Source organism: Podarcis erhardii (genome assembly GCF_964252035.2).
Source record: "Podarcis erhardii genome assembly, chromosome: 6".
Taxonomy (NCBI): domain Eukaryota; kingdom Metazoa; phylum Chordata; class Lepidosauria; order Squamata; family Lacertidae; genus Podarcis; species Podarcis erhardii.
In genome coordinates, this window is record NC_138510.1 from 770181 (window position 1) to 787086 (window position 16906).

At 54.7% G+C, this 16906-nt stretch overlaps 1 pseudogene across 2 annotated transcripts; it reads right to left on the reverse strand.

The window, feature by feature from the left end:
• Positions 1-9680: 9680 nt before the first annotated feature.
• On the reverse strand, positions 9681-14825 carry LOC309344526 (E3 ubiquitin-protein ligase RNF182 pseudogene; annotated as a pseudogene). 2 transcript variants are annotated; one of them, XR_014161681.1, is made up of 2 exons: positions 14706-14825; positions 9681-12198 (listed from the first exon to the last, which is right to left on the reverse strand). The product of XR_014161681.1 is annotated as an E3 ubiquitin-protein ligase RNF182 pseudogene (transcript). The 2 variants fall into 2 exon arrangements; XR_014161682.1 differs by lacking the exon at positions 14706-14825 and adding an exon at positions 13880-14206.
• Positions 14826-16906: the final 2081 nt, after the last annotated feature.

The window sequence follows — 16906 nt, forward strand, 5'->3', positions numbered from 1 at the left end:
CGTTTAGGGCTTTAAAGGTCAGCACCAACACTTTGAATTGTGTTCGGAAACATACTGGGAGCCAATGTAGGTCTTTCAAGACTGGTGTTATGTGGTCTCGGCGGCCGCTCCCAGTCACCAGTCTAGCTGCCGCATTCTGGATTAGTTGTAGTTTCCGAGTCACCTTCAAAGGTAGCCCCACGTAGAGCGCATTGCAGTAGTCCAAGCGGGAGATAACTAGAGCATGCACCACTCTGGCGAGACAGTCCGCAAGCAGATAGGGTCTCAGCCTACGTACCAGATGGAGCTGGTAAACAGCTGCCCTGGACACAGATTTGACCTGTGCTTCCATGGACAGCTGTGAGTCCAAAATGACTCCCAGGCTGCGCACCTGGTCCTTCAGGGGCACAGTTACCCCATTCAGGACCAGGGAATCCTCCACACCTGCCCGCCTCCTGTCCCCCAAAAACAGTACTTCTGTCTTGTCAGGATTCAACCTCAATCCGTTAGCCGCCATCCATCCTCCAACCGCCTCCAGGCACTCACACAGGACCTTCACTGCCTTCACTGGTTCTGATTTAAAAGAGAGGTAGAGCTGGGTATCATCCGCATACTGATGAACACCCAGCCCAAACCTCCTGATGATCTCTCCCAGCGGCTGCATGTAAATGTTGAAAAGCATGGGGGAGAGGACAGAACCCTGAGGCACCCCACAAGTGAGAGCCCAGGGGTCTGAACACTCATCCCCCACCACCACTTTCTGAACACGGCCCAGGAGGAAGGAGCGGAACCACTGTAGGACAGTGCCCCCAGCTCCCAGCCCCTCTAGACGGTCCAGAAGGATGTTATGGTCGATGGTATCAAACGCCGCTGAGAGATCCAGGAGAACTAGGAAACAGCTCTCACCTTTGTCCCTAGCCCGCCGGAGATCATCAACCAGTGCGACCAAGGCAGTTTCAGTCCCATGATGAGGCCTGAATCCCGACTGGAAGGGATCCAAATGGTCCGCTTCTTCCAGGCGTGCCTGGAGTTGTTCGGCAACCGCTCGCTCAATCACCTTGCCCAAGAATGGAAGATTTGAGACTGGGCGATAGTTGGCCATCGTGGCCGCATCTAAAAATGGTTTTTTAAGAAGCGGTTTAATAACCGCCTCTTTCAGCGGGTCTGGGAAGGCTCCCTCACGGAGGGAAGCGTTCACCACCCCACGAAGCCCATCGCCCAGTCCTTCCCGGCTAGCTTTTATAAGCCAGGATGGGCAAGGATCCAGGAGACAGGTGGTTGGTTTCACTCGTCCAAGCAGCCTGTCCACATCCTCGGAGGTAACAGATTGGAATTGATCCCACTCAACTTGACTAGACAGAACTCTAGCACTCTCCCGCCCCGGTCCTGCTCCCACGGTGGAGTCTACTTCTTCCCGAATCTGAGCCAGCCAGGGACATTGTCTTACCAAAATAAAATTGTCTGACGAGTTTGACGATAGAATCCCCCATTAGTTTCTAACCCTCACTGCGTCCAGGACCCCAAGGACTGGAAGGAACTCGGGGCATCATGCAGACGGACCTGCCCAAAACTCCTTCGAAGCTACATCTCATTGGCCTGGAAGTGAATCGCCCCCATGACCACCGTGCGACCCAGTTAGGGCCCCAATGCAGCTGTTCCACCAACAAGGGAGTAGCACTCTGCACATGCTCTTTAGCCAAGACTTAGAAGGGGAATCACAGTCCAAACGAGGTTCTCTGTCCACCTCTCCAGGCCTGGAGCACTCAGAGATTTCCTAGAACCTAAATTTTTGTACATCTTAAATAGTCTTGAGGGGGTGAGGGACCATCCATGCTGCATCTTTAACATATTTTCCTTGATGTTATAAGACGCCATACATTTCATATTTGTTCTCCAAAGATTTTCCCATTTGGTCTTCATTATTGGGCAGCCAATATCCTGTGCCCATCTAATCATTTCCTAGTGCTTCTTTGTGGGGAAGGAGAGCAGCCCCCACCCCAGTCCTGCTCTGCTGTAACCAGGCATAAGCTCAGGGAGGGGGCTGCGATGGGGGTCCCCAAACCCCTCCAGGACATGTGCCAAAGGCAGCTGCTCCGGTGAGTGAGAATCCATCTTCTGGCGCAAGGCTGGGCTCCTCCAACTGCAGCATCCTGACGCTGCCCCTTTAAAATAAGCTGTGCCCGCTGTCTGCTAATGCCCCTAATCAGCTGCCCTTCACCCCTCTGCCCCTATAAATCCCCCAAGCACAGCCTCTCCCACCCCAGAGCCAGTCTTGCACAGCATGGCCTCAACACCCTCCCAAGAGACGCCTGCGGGCAATGGGGATGCGGAGGGCTTTTGGTGTCCCCTAGGGGCCCCGCCTGCCCCCCTGCCCCACCTGCTGCCCCACCTGCCCTGCGCCTACCCTGCTCTCCCTTGCTACAGCCTGTTGCAGCCACCGCCCCTGGGGCTCTTTGCCCAGCCGGTAAGTGACTCCAGGGTGGGGCTCAGGGAGGGCAGCACCAGGAGTGGCGTGGAGGGGGGGGCGTTCTGTGTTGCATTGGGGTGAGCGAGGGGCTGGGCCCAGGTGAGCCCCTGGGGGCTAGAAAGATGGGTGGGACTGGCTGGGCCAAACACCTTTCTCCCTCTCCCTCTCTCAGTCGCATGGGAGAAGGTGCAACTGCTGGTGCTGAAATGTTTCCAGGATCACTCAGATTCCAGCAGCCCTCAAGCTACACTTGCTGGAATCATAATCACTTGCCTTTCTCCTCCTCCTTTAACAGCGCCAGCAACCAAACAGCAGGGAGTTCCGCAGATTAACTGCCCACCAGACTTCTTTTGTTCTTTCTGAATGTGTCAGTCTGGCGTTTTTTGTTTCCATGTGCCTGTTCTGTTAAATCTCATGGCTGCTTCCATGTGTCCATTCTGGACTCCTTTCTTTTTATATATATACATTTTTATTGATTTTTTAACATATCGGTTTCAACAGCCATACAACATATCTTCTCATCTTAAACAATGTTTTAGACTTCCATCAACACCTCTGATGCTTTTCCATACTTTATCACTTATTCAGCATTTCTTAATTTCTATATTACATTTAATTGTCCTTAGCTAATAATTCTTTTCATAGTCCTTCCTTTTGGCCCTTCTGAAATAGATGCAAGGCTCATGAAGGTTTTCAGGCATCGATGGCCTCAGAATAGAACGCCTAAGTTTGGGGAGGGGCTGCAGCTCAGCCGGTGGAGCATCTGCCTTGCAGGCAAAGGGTCCTGAGTGCGAATCCCAACAGCATCTCCTAGCCGGGCTGGGAGGCACCTCTGCCTGAAAAACTAAACAGCTGCTGCCAGCCAGTGCTGACAATATTGGGAAAGCTGGACCAATGTCTCCGTGTAAAGCAACATGGGCGTAGCCGGGGGGCAGGGAGGGACAGCTGCCCCCCCAATCAATAAAAACGCATAGCTAACTGTGGTTCTGCACCCCCTAACAAAAATCCTGGCTACACCCATGGAAGGCAGCATCCCATGTCTCTGTGTTCCTACCTGGAAAATCTCTGTGTTCAGTTTCTCCATCAGTTCTGAGGTGGGAGCTCATTGGAGCTGCTTGCCTGTGGCTGGAGGATGCCAAGCATGTGAGGAGAAGGAACTTGTGGGGAGAATATTGGGCAGGGGAGAAAGTAGCAGGCAGGCAGAGCAGGCGGGGGGGGGTGAGCAATGGGGCCAGCCGTTGGGGGGCAGGTTGTCAAACAAAGGCCAGGCAGCCACTGGCACCAGATCCCAGGTGGGTTGGGGGCAAGGGTGGGGTCAGACTGGCTTGCAGGAGACGACCTCACGAGTTCCCTTCATGGAAGCATAGAATGGTAGAGTTGGAAGGGACCCCGAGGGTCATCTAGTCCAACCCCCTGAAATGCAGGAATCACAACTGAAGCATCCATGACGGATGGCCATCCGATCTCTGCTTAGAAACCTCCAAAGAAAGAGTCCACCACATGGGTAGGCAAACTAAGGCCCGGGGGCTGGGTCCGACCTAATCTCCTTCTCAATCCGGCCCCTGGACGGTCCGGGAATCAGCATGTTTTTACATGAGTAGAATGTGTGCTTTTATTTAAAATGCATCTCTGGGTTATTTTTGGTGTATAAGAATTCCTTCATCCCCCCCCCCCAAAAAAAATATAGTCTGTCCCCCTGAGCCCTGGTCTACCACCTTCCAAGGGAGAACGCTCCTCTGTCAAATGGCTCTTTCATGTCATTTGAATCTGTTGTTCCTGGTCATCCTTTTGCCAGCAGAAAACATCAAGCTTTCTCTGTCTTGCATGGAACAGCAGCACTTCAGATATTTGGAGATGTCTCTGTGTCTCCAGCTTCCAGCCGGCTTCTTCCTAGCAGCCGGGCGGGGGGGGGGGGGGGAGGCCCAATGGCCATTTGCCCGATGGCACAGAGCAGCTTCTTTGCTTGTACTGATTGCAATGCGCAACTGGTCAGCAGGTCCACTACCTAGTTGAGGAAGCTTGCTCTCATACCCTTTAACACACACACACACACACACACACACACACACACACAGGGTCCCGAGAGCTGGAAGGGAGTCAGGGCATCATCCAGACTGACCCTCCCACACTTGTACCATCACCCCCTCCAGAGACCAAGAGGTCTGTCCCACACCTCCTCCCCACCCCAGCCTCCTCCAGAGATCTTCCTCATGAGCTCTTAGGGATGGGGAGGGAGGCCTTCTGCATGCAGCACAGATGTCCCATTTCTGAGTCCTGCCTCTGCCTGGGATTCATGTTCTCTGTCCTAATTCTCTTTGCGCCAAGTTCCCCCCCATTTGAGGCATAGCTGTCAACGTTTCCCTTTTTTTAAGGGAAATTCCCTTATTCCGAATAGAATTCCTTGCAAGAAAAGGGAAAAGTTGACAGCTATGATTTGAGGGGCTTTAGGAGGAGGCAAGCCACCCTTGCGGCAACAAGAAACGCAGGCTGGCAAACGTACACAGCCTGGCACAGTGGGCAGGCTGGCATCGAAGCAGCTCAAGCCCGCTCCTCCCAGCCCTGGGCTGCATGACAGACGCTCCTCTCTCTGGTCTGGAGATGTTTAAAAATATCTGCAGAGCGGGAGTCTTTGTGGTGACTTGTCAACCAGACAGGGAAGGGGCCTTCTCCGGGAGGCAGGAGAAATGCTGGGATGGGACTAAAAATAGCAGCAGAAAACAAGAGGAGGCAGCAGAGCTGAAGAAGCAGAGCCCCTCAGGGGCACGGTGCCCACCTCTCGACCTCAGCAAAGGTGGCAGCGCCATCCACAAAGCTCTGCCCGCCCCACTCAAGCAGGAGGGGGCCAGAGTGTGACTAACCGGAACTAACTGTGTCCTGGTAGAGCCAGGGTTGGTGCAGTGGTCAAAGCTGATGAAAGGACCCTGAGGTCCTTGAGGGCAGCTGCAGCCCCAGTGGCAAGGCTGGACCCAAGAGCACCCCACATCCTTTAGGGGGAGAGGGATGCCCTCCGGGACAGATGGACCACCACTCAGGAGGGCATAGAAAGCTTCCATTCATTTCCATCATGCCTTTTCTCTAAAATGTCCCAAATGCAGCAACCTTTCTCTGCCTGCCTTTGCTTTCAGGGTGGACCAGGTTTCCATTGCATGGGCCACATTTCAAGCAGGCTTCAATTTCTGCTCTCTGACGCTTCTGTCGTTGACTCAGCCTGCATCCAGGCATGCTTCTTTCCTCCAGCAGGGACAAGTGTCCCGTTTTAAGCGGGGCATCCCAGATCACAGAAGCCAATTCTGGCTTCGCCTTGGATCCCGGAATGTCCTGTTTAAGATGGGCACCCTGGCGCGAGTCAGCAGGGTTGTGCTGGTGAGCGCCAGAGAGCCTTCCGGGATCGCTTTGGGAATCATCAGAGTGGGACCAAAGCGCCTCCGGGAGGCTGCAGTGGCGGCGGCAGGAGGCAGCGGTGATGGGGGCAGAGGAGGCAGCAGGTGAAGGGGGCAGGGGGCAGGAAGGCAAGGGAGGGGCTGAGTGAGCAGTGGTCTTGGAGCTGAGCAGGCAAGTGACAGGGGTGGCAGGATGGTACGGGTGTGCCTCAATTTGCCCTCCCAAAATGTGGTGGAGTATGCAGGGAGCCAGAGCAGACCGGAGGAGCCAACATTTCCCTGTTAACAGAGAAATCTGAGGGCTCCCTTGGACAAAAAACCAGGACACCAGCCAGGAATACCAGAGCAAAACAGCAGCCAGTCAGCTTGGTCTTGATTGAAGACTGTCGTGACAGGACTCCCACCTGCCACCAGGTGGAACAAGATGGAAGCCCCAGACAAACGAGAACCCAAACTTTTATTAGCTGCTAATCCCCATGTTGTGGGACGCGGGTGGCGCTGTGGGTTAAACCACAGAGCCTAGGGCTTGCCGATCAGAATGTTGGCAGTTTGATTCCCCGCCACGGGGTGAGCTCCCGTTGCTCGGTCCCTGCTCCTGCCCACCTAGCAGTTCAAAAGCACATCAAAGTGCAAGTAGATAAATAGATATCACTCCGGCGGGAAGGTAAACACCATTTCCGTGTGCTGCTCTGGTCTGCCAGAAGCGGCTTAGTCATGCTGGCCACCTGACCCGGAAGCTGTACGCCGGCTCCCTCGACCAGTAAAGCGAGATGAGCGCTGCAACCCCAGAGTCAGCCATGACTGGACCTAATGGTCAAGGATCCCTTTACCTTTTTAATCCCCATGTTACACCCCCCCCCCGACTACATCACTCATACATCATGGTTACATCATGAAAGGGGAGGTCTGGTGGCAGTAATCTGAGCATCCTGGACCCTGCCCCATGGTTCCCCTTGCCCTCCACCAAACACCCATCAAGTGAAACAAAAGAGATATTTACATTTCCCTGTTTCCCAGCCAAGTTCATCCCACCCTTTTGTCTTCATCTGGGTTTGGTATTTCTGGAAGGGCTACCTCTCTGGCACTCAGGTATCAGGATGCCAGGAATTATCACTCAGGCAGAGGGGCTGCTGAGCAGCTGAGCTCACATGTCTATAGGAATTTCTGAAGTTTTCCCAGTGAGCCAGTACTCAGATACATTGATCAGTGAATTCTTACATTTGGTATCGTGCAGCAAAGGCCCTTGGAATAGATAGGAAGAAACTGTGATGAAGTGTTTTGTGGGGACAAATCACAAAAGTGACAAAAGCGATTGTGCTGGTTTTGGTAGTGGGCTGCATGTGCATGATATCTGCTGGAGGGGCAACCCCCCCCAACCTATACATAAATTCCTGCAACACCCGGAGTTGTTTGGGGGTCCTGCTGCTGACAGCTGCTCTTTCCTTTGTGTGCTCCAGGTCTCGGCCCCCTGTGAGCTGCCTGGCGGACCCCCCCTGCTGTGGCCGGCGCCCTTGCTCTACCCGCCCCTCCTGCGGCCAGGCACCCCCGAGGACCCGTCGCGGGGCAAGGCGTCCGCCTCCCGGGAGAGCACGGCGGCCCTCAAGGCCTGGCTGGGCCAGCACCCCAAGAACCCCTACCCCAGCAAGGGAGAGAAGGTGCTTCTGGCCATAGTCAGCCGGATGAGCCTGACGCAGGTCTCCACCTGGTTCGCCAACGCCCGCCGGCGGCTTAAGAAGGAGAACCGGGCTTGCTGGGGGCCCCGGGCCCCGAAGGCCGAGGGAGAGGCGGAGGAGGAAGAGGAGGACAGCGAGGGAGAGGCCGGCGCAGAAAGAGCAGCCCCCAGCACCCCTCCGCCGAGGACAAAGCTCCCCCAGAGTGGCTCTCTGGCAGAAACAGCGATCCCTTGGCTGAAGGCTGGACGGTGGCAAGGCTTGCCTGCGTCTCCTCCACCCGCCACTGCTGAGGCGCCGGAGCTGCCCCCCAAGCCCAAGATCTGGCGTGTGGCTGAACTGGCCACCAGCACCCAGCCCAGCAGGGGGGCTCTTTGAGGAGCTGTGGGGCATCCAAATGGGGTGAGAGGAGACCCCTTTGTCCAGCTAGGGAAGGAGGAGCCCTGGCAGCCCTGGAAAGACTTGTCTGGCTGGTGGGGAAGCGGAAGAGAAGAGCTGCTGCTGCTGTTGTTCTTCGCCTGTCCTTCAGCCTAAGGTCCCAGAGGGGCTTACAATAATTAAAACATCGTGTGAATACAGTCGAAAGTAGCTGGGATAGTCAACTCTCCTTTGTTTTTCCAGCAGCGTTTGGGTGGCCACCTGCCAGGGATTTTTTTTAGCTCTGAGTCCTGCATTGCACGGGGTTGGACTAGATGACCCCTGGGATTCCTTCCAAGTTGAAATAAAAATAATTAAGGTCTTATATATAAATAATAAATGTTCATAAATGTACCAACCAAGCACGTACATAGATATGGGGACCACATGTCTGGAGCAGCACAGGAAGACCGACCTGAAACCATTTTGACTCCCAAACTGACCAAAACTGTTTTCTCTGCAAGGAGGGAGAGGGTGGGGGAACCTTCCCATTGTCTCAGGAATTGGGAAATCACCATCTCAAAGGAATGGCCAGACTACCAGGAAAGGGAATCAGATAAGGCATTATCAGATAACCTGGCAGACAGGAAAAACAACATTCAAATTTCTGTTGTAGACCACATTTTCTGTGATGTAGGTATGATGTATCTGGAGGGGTGGTCTTGAGCTCCATGGCAGGCAATTTGAAATGTCTATATAAGGGCAAGTACACCTTGGTTCGGGGTCCTCCTCCTTTCCTGTGTGAGAGGGGAACACCCTGTTGCAACAGATCAATAAAGATCAGGCTTACGAGCTGCTTTGCTTCTCAATATTCTCTGGTTGGCCTCTTTTATTTTCCTCTACCAATAGGGAACCCACTTAAGGACTCTATATGGGCTCTTGTGTCCCCCATAAGGGAAAAAGGGCATATTTTGTTTACAACAAAGTCTGAAATCCTAGAATTATAGAAATAGAGGGGACCCCAAGGGTCAACTAGTCCAACCCCTGCAATGCAGGAATGACAGCTCAAGGAACCTTGAGAGATGACTGGCCAAACTCTACTTATAAATCTGCAAGGAAGGAGAACCCACCGCCTTCCCAGAGAGTCCATTCCACTGCTGAACAACTTGTACTGTCAGAAAGTTATTCCTCATGTTTAGTTGGAATCTCTTTTGTTGCAATTTGGATTCCATTAGTTTGGGACCAAGCCTGCTCCATCTTCCATGGGACAGACCTTGAGATATGTGAAGGTGGCTCTCAGATCTCCTCTCAGTCTCCTCTTCTCCAGGCTAAACACGCCCAGCTCCTTCAACAGCTCCTCATCAGGCTCAGTTTCCGGCAAGGGGGGGGGGGTTTAGATTCTGGAAGGGGTGCAGATTTAGAGGACCGAGTTGCATACTTTTTCGTCCTGAGGTGTTTTGACCGTTTGTGTCGGTGCTAAAAAGTGCCCGACAGAGCAGCTTGTGGGGTTAAACCAAGAGGGAGGACGTGAAAATTTGCAAACATCCCTGGGGAAAAAGAAAACCAGCTCTGTGTGACCTCTGCTGGATGAAAAGGTCGTGGCAGCTCCAGGTTCCTCTAAGCCACAGGTAGGCAAACTAAGGCCTGGGGGCTGGATCCGGCCCAATCGTCTTCTAAATCCAGCCCATGGACAGTCCAGGAATCAGCGTGTTTTTACATGAGTAGAATGTGTGTTTTTATTTAAAATGCATTTCTGGGTTATTTGTGGGGCACAGGAATTTGTTCATTTAATTTTTTTAAATTAAATGGCATTACAATACTGGCAAGTTTCATTTTATTTCATTTATTTCTGAACCAGTGGAGAACACAGACAACAGGAGGTGCTGTTCTGCCAGTTTTCACCAGGCACCGGGACTTGCAAACCGAAATAAGCAGCTTTTCCTTTAACCCTTTGGTGAGTGTCACGAAATGAGCAGACCAGGACTTGGCACTGAGCACTCAGGGGGAGGGGGATGTAAGGCCAGGGGTCTGACTCCCCTAGTGGGACACCCTTTCCCCCTTTGCCCCTTCAGGCTTGCCCCTTCAGCCCGCAGGTTGCTAAGCATGCTCTGCAGAACTTGCAGGGAGTCTCTCTGGCTTTTGAAATGAGCTCCTCCCCTGTTTGCAAGAGGACACCAGTCCCCCGGGACCCACTGGGTGTGGGACGCTCTCCCCTCTGGGGAAATTGCCCATGTGCAAGGGGCTGGACTAGTGGACCTTTTAGGTGCCTTCCAACCATACAAGTCTAGGATTATTCTACGTCAAGGGGCTGGCAGGTTGCCACAGTAGGACATGTGATGAGCCAACGTGGTGCGGTGGTTCGAGTGCCGGACGAGAATCCGGGAGAGACCAGAGTTCAAGCCCCCACTTCGGCCGTGAAGCCCACAGGGTGACCTTGGGGGCCAGTCGCACTTCCTCTCAGCCTGGCCTACCTCACAGGGTTGTTGTGGGGATTAAGTGACAATGGGGGTGGGGTGGGAACCATATATGCCCCCTTGACCCCCTTGGAGGAAAAACGTGGCCCCTAAAGGCAAGAAATAAAATAAAATAAATATATAAGATGCAGGGGCCAGCAGAAGACTGTTGGCTGTTCCCACATCACCCCCAGGCCCAGTTGCTCATTGGGGTCCCCCTGCCATTCCCAGTTCCACCAGAGACACGTGGCAGAGGGGGTTCCCCCCCCCCCCAGGGTCCCCATCAACGAGGCAGCTTCTCAACAGGGCAGAATCTGTTTTCCAAAAGAGCAGCAGAGACAAAGGCACTGCCCTCCAGCTCAGCATCCTCAAAGCTTGCTCAGGAAGCTGAAAGGGCGAGGCAGGGAGGCAATGGGCTTCTTCCGACTGCTGTTGACAGGAACACTGTCCTGGCACATGGAGGTTCTACTTAGCCGTGTGGCCAACAGCGCCTGAAAGGCCCCTCCCTCCTCTTCCTCCTCCACAGAACTGCCTGCTCCTTCCTGAAGGGGGCCGGTGAGCAATAAATTCGAACAACCTGCCAACTATAAATCATCCGGCTGCCTCAATGTGGTTGTACTTGAGAACTCCTAATTTTGTCAGAATGAATCGGATTTGAAGATCTTATGATTTGTGGACCGAGATCTCTGACAAACAAACATCTATGTGTGAAATTACGGCATTCTTGCCTTTGCAAATATCTTTGGAGACAAATAAATTTCTCGGACAGCCAGGTTGCTACATAGTTCTCATGAACGCTTGGCCAATCCTGCGCCATCCTAAGAGACCATCGTCCATGTCTGAAGAAGCACATCATCGCCTTTCCAGCTCTGAAACACGGAAGGGCTCTCTTCCGAGGCTGGCACTGCCCTTGGTTCGGTTGGCGACCGTTGCAGGGAGAGGAGGGCAATGCTGCTGAAATCTGCTTCCAGGAAGGACGGTTGGAATGGCACGAGATTCGGGGAGGACAAGGAGGGCGAATTGTCTCTTGGGTGCTGGCGGGAGGCTCCGGGGGGCTGGCACCGGCCTCTGCCCTCCGGATCCCCCCCACTGCCCGACTCAAGAAGGCAAGTCGAAGATCTCGTGGCAGAAGCACTGGCAGAGGCTGTAGAAGACGCAGAGGATGAGGGTGGAGGGCACAAGGCTCACCAGGACGATGCCCAGGTTGAGACGCTCCACCAGCAGGAGGTAGATGCCAAAGGGCAGAGAGCTGAAGTAGACCAGGCAGAGGACGCCCACCAGGAAGCGCGGGAAGGCGCGCCACGTGGCGCAGGGCTGGCACTTGCCCAGGGGGCCGTAGCAGGGCAGCGAGGTCAGGCTGGGCGGGCGGTAGAGGCGCATGACGTCCAGGACCCCCACCCCCTCGGGGGCCGCCATGTCCTCGGGCACCTCCAGGAGGGTGATGACCAGGCAGTCCGAGGAGGAGCTGTGCCCGCCCTCTGCAAAGGGCTCCAGGACGCTGGGGCACAGCAGCACCTCCGGGGAGGGGGCCGCCCCCCCGGCCCTGGCGCCCCCTCCTTGCTTCCGGGCCCTCTCGCGGCAGCTGAGCAAAGCCAGGACCTGCCCGTCGTCCTGCAGGCACCCCACGTCCCTGTCCGGAGGCAGGGGCATCTCCTGGCGGCAGAAGGGGCAGCTGAGGGTCCCGGGCGGCTCGCCCACCTCCACCATCTTGCGCAGGCAGCGGGCACAGACGCGGTGGCGGCAGCTCAGCAGTTTGGGGCGGCGGCCGCGCCCGTCAAATCGCTCGTAGCAGATCTTGCACTCCATCTCGTGGGCTGCGAAGACCAGCGGCTGGGGGGGCCCCGCTTTGGCCTTGCCAGGGGACATGGCGGCCTTGGAGGAGGGGAGCCTGGCTGCATGGGGGGCAGAGAGAGCACAACACAAGAAGATTAGAAGAGCCCCGGTGGGCCAGGCCAATGCCCTGCCTCGTCCAGCAACCTGCTCTCACCCTAAGAATCCAGATGAGATTCCCTGCCTTCTCCCCTGGTGAGACGCAGGTAGACTGTCTCTGGGCTTGGAGGTTCCATAAAAGCATAAGATGAGCTGGCTGGCTGCTGTGCATGCAGAAGGGCAGAGGCTCAGCCCCTGGTGGCCCTGGCATCCCCAGGCAGGCGTGGGGGTGCCCTCTGCCTGGAACGCTGCTGCCAGCCTGTGTCTACAATACTATACTAGACTGCACAGGATAAAGCAGCTGCTGCCTGAATCCCTGTAAGACTTGGCAGGTCTCAGATGGTTACCATTCACCCTTAGGTCTAGGAATTCTAAAGCATTATTATATCAAAACATTGCTTTTTTAAAAAATGGAGGAAATGGCAGCATAAGATATTCTTTAAAAAAACAAAAACACCTTGCCCTGTGCCGGTGTGGCATAATAGTTACAGTGTCAGACTAAGTTCAGGGTTCGAATCTCCCTTTCGGAAATGAAGCTCACTGGGTGACCTTGGGGGCCTGTCGCTGCCTCTGCCTAACCTACCCCAGAAGGTGGTTGGCGGGATTAGACTGGGGGGGGGGCTGTGCGTCACCTTGACCTCCTTGGAGTAAAAGGTGGGATGTCAATACACTAAAATAAAAAAAGAAGAAGAAACTCTGGGAACGGATGCATATTCTGAAGTGTAAATATATTCTTCATTTCCCCGGTTTGTCTCTACTGCTGGGCCTTCCCATCGCTGGTTTGGCTGGGTCACGTCCAGGCTCCTGCCTGGGCACCAGGGCGCTGTCTCAGGAAGCCATAAGAAGAGCCTGCAGGATCAGGCCAAAGCGGGGCCCCATCTATTCCCCAACCCTCTTCTCACTGGGGCCAACTAGATAGATTCCAATGCAAGAGCTCCATTCTCCCCTCCTGTGGCTTCCAGCAACTGGTATTCCGGCCTCCACTGGGGAGGCAAGGCGGAGCCATCCTGGCGAGGCGCCATCGAGAGCCCTCTCGACTTCCTCCTCCTCCTCCTCCCTGAATCCGCCTAACCCCCTTGGAAACGCTGCTGAGCCCCATGGCCTCCTCCGGCTGGGCGTCCAGCAATGGCCTGAGCGCCCCCCCCCCGTCCCCCCGTCTTGGCTGGGCTGCTGAGCGAGACGCATCTGGCCTCTGGGCACACGCGCGCAATTGCGCGCAGGCTGGCTGAGAAGCCGAGCGCCTCACCTGCTGCCTCTGCTGCCAAGAACGGGGGCGGGGGGGGGCACCTGTGGCCCTCCAGACGTGCCTGGGCTCCAGCTCCCATCCTCAGCCCCGGCCAGCGCGCTCAGGGAGGGCCGAGCGCTGTTCAGAACAGAGGACCCCCCCCCCCGCAAAAACCCCCACCATCCATGCAACCTTGTGAGAAGCTTGCTGCCCTTGCTCCCGGGTTGGGGAGGGGGCATTCTCTCCTGCCTTGCCCAGCTGCTGGCTTCGGGGACCCACCTCGCCCAGATCCCGCCCCCCCCCCGCACCGTCGGTACCGCTGCTGGGAGAGCCTGGCCGGGCCCCAGGCAGCACCGGGTGGAGTCCTTCCTCGCCCCGCTCCTCCCCCGGAGCTCAAGGGAACCCATCCCTCTCCATACCTGGTGCGCGGAGGGGAGGGCGGGGTCGTCCCGCCGGGGGGGGGGGTCCCGCCGGCCTCCCAGAGAGGCGCTGCCCGCTCCGGCTCCGGCTCCTGCTGCAGCCCCGGGCAGACGCTCGCGCGGGCCGCCGGCAGCCGCCGCCTGGTCGTTGCCATGGCAACAGAGCCGGGATGCAGGAGGAGGAGGAGGAGGAGATGGAGAGGATGTTGATGGCTGGTCAGGTTCAGGCGCCCTCCCCGCTTCCCCCACCCCGGATGTACGGCCTGATTCCACCCCCAGCTCCGCGGATATGCGGGGATCAAGGCCCCCCCCACTCAGCAGCACAGCTGGGGGTCCCGCCGACCCAGCGCACCCCATCCTTTCCCCCAGAGGCCCCCAAGTTGCTTGGGGAGGGGAGAGGCAACGCAGAAGATGCGGCCGCGGCCTTGCGCATCCTTCGCAGGGCGCTGCCCCGCTTCGCAGTGGTGACAATGGTGCCATGGTGGCGCTGCCCGCTGTCCTGGGGGCCTTGGGCCACTCACTGCCTCTCTGCCTGCCTGCCTGCCTGCCCTACCTGGTTGGCTGGTGCAGAAAATATTGCAGGTCGGGGGAGCGAGCCACGGGCGCCCTCCTGTGCGCCTCAGATGAAAGGTGGGAGACCCACTGAAAGGGGTTGGTTGGTGGAGGAGGACGCCTGAAGACGCCAGAGAAAATACCCCCCCCCCCCAAAAAAAAACCCCAGCACCTTCTCTCATTATTATTCAAGATTGCACCCCCCCCTCTAATCTCAGTCTTGGCCTTGCCAATTAAAGAGAGCGTCTAAGGTTGCAAGCCACATGCTACTTACCTGGGATTAGGCCCCATTGAATTCAACAGGACTTGCTTCCTATCAGACATCTTTCGGATTGCTCCGTCAACCTATTGAAGCCAATAGTCATGGCAACTTACATCCATTGGTTTCGAGGTACAGCGGTACCTCTGGTTACATACTTAATTCGTTCCGGAGGTCCGTTCTTAACCTGAAACTGTTCTTAACCTGAAGCACCGCTTTAGCTAATGTGGTCTCCTGCTGCCGCTGCACAATTTCTGTTCTCATCCTGAAGCAAAGTTCTTAACCCGAGGTACTATTTCTGGGTTAGCGGAGTCTGTATCCTGAAGCATATGTAACCCGAGGTACCACTGTACAATAGGTGCCACAATCTATTTGTCTGTACCTACAAGCACACACAGAGTAAATCAAAATAGAGATATGTGGGCGATTTGGTCTTGAGAGTTAGTGGGAAGTAACAGTCAGGAAGACCAGAGTTAAAGTCCTCACTTGGGTGACTGTGGCCCCTTCCCCACCAGTCTCACAGCAGAGCTGGCCCACTGATTAGGCAGGGTGAAGCACCGGTCTCATGCGGCAGAAGTGCAAGAGGCGGCACCCCAGCTCTTGCCGAATGCAAGGGGGCATTCCACCAGTGGCGGAAGGGGGGGGCAAGGGGCAGCACATTTGTTTCACCTCCAGTAGCCAACAGGACGAGCCACCCCTCCTCGCAGGGTTGTCATGAGGAAAGGAAACTGGAGTGAGGAAGCATGCAAGGAACCTTGGAAGGGAAGCAGAAAATACCGTATTTTTCGCTCCATAAGACGCACTTGACCGTAAGACGCACCTAGTTTTTAGAAAACAAGAAAAAAAATATTCTGAACGAAACAGCAGTGGATGTATGATTTTTGTGGTTCAAGCTGTGGCCACTGACATGTGATTTGACTGCGAGTTTGGGGTAACCCAATGCAAAAATCCTGAGGATCCATGTGGATCCGTGCTTTGTAACCACATTTTTGCGCCATTGGGGCCCACAAAACAGTGGATGTGTGATTTTTGTGGTGTAGGCTGTAGCCATGGCCATGCTATGTGATCTGATGGTGAATTTGGGGTGACCCAATGCTGAAATCCTGATCCATGAGCATTTACCTCCTCCCTCTCAGGCAGCCTCCTTTATCGCTAGTGTCCCTTATCTCCCTTCTGATCACTCGCCGATCAGCTGCTTCCTTTCAACACCCCCTTCCCGCTTTCTAAAAAAAAAAAAAAGCACGATCTGCTTTTCACCCCTGGGCAATTTGGCTCCAGGGACCACGCATTTGCTCCATAAGATGCACAGACATTTCCCCTTACTTTTTAGGAGGAAAAAAGTGTGTCTTATGGAGCGAAAAATACGGCAAATGGAAAATTAAAAAAACCAAACCAACAAGCCAGGAACTTCTTCACTACAGACTTGTGGGAGCAAATCTGTCCAGAAGTGCCCGAGAGATATAAAATTAAGGAAGGGTGGGTTCAGGGAGTTTTGCTCAAATGAAATTGGGAAGATGGCAACTCAGGCTAGACAAGAGGGAGTCCTTCACATACCCAAGGAATTCGCCAGAGAGATGTAGCAAAGATGACAAGGTGCTTCTGGGCCTCCAGAGAAGGATGGCACAACTGTCAGCCAACCACCATTAGCTTTCTCAGTGAAAATGGGCCAGAGGCAGGTCTTGAAGTCACTTGCCAACTGACCAGGGAGCAAGGGAGCAACCCTGTGAAGGCAAACACTGGCTACCTCTCTCTCCATCCTCCATGTGCAGCAGCAAACCCATTGATGTTTCATGGAGGGATGCGAGGACCCTTCGCAAAACAAAATAATTCTGCACTTGCGTCATTTCCCGCTTGCGTCATTTCTTATTTTCCATAATTTATTCCAGTTTCTGGCATTTGGTATACTTTGGTTAGTCATGGAGGAAGGAAGCTGCACTGCTCACTCCACCACCCCCAGAATTATTCAGGCACATCTCTGGCTTCTGAAGCTCCCGCAGGTTTCACCACCCATCTGACATGTTTCTGCAGGCATACGAAGGACTAGTAACCTGCTTTAAAAATAAAATGGAAGCAGAGATGCACATGAACTTACATTTCTGCAGCCTGTGGAATTAGGCCACACACATGCACAATCATGGTTGCATTCCGTTTACACCCTAGAATTCTTAAATATAGGTGATATAAGAAAACAAAATTATTTTTTCCTATGTGGCCTG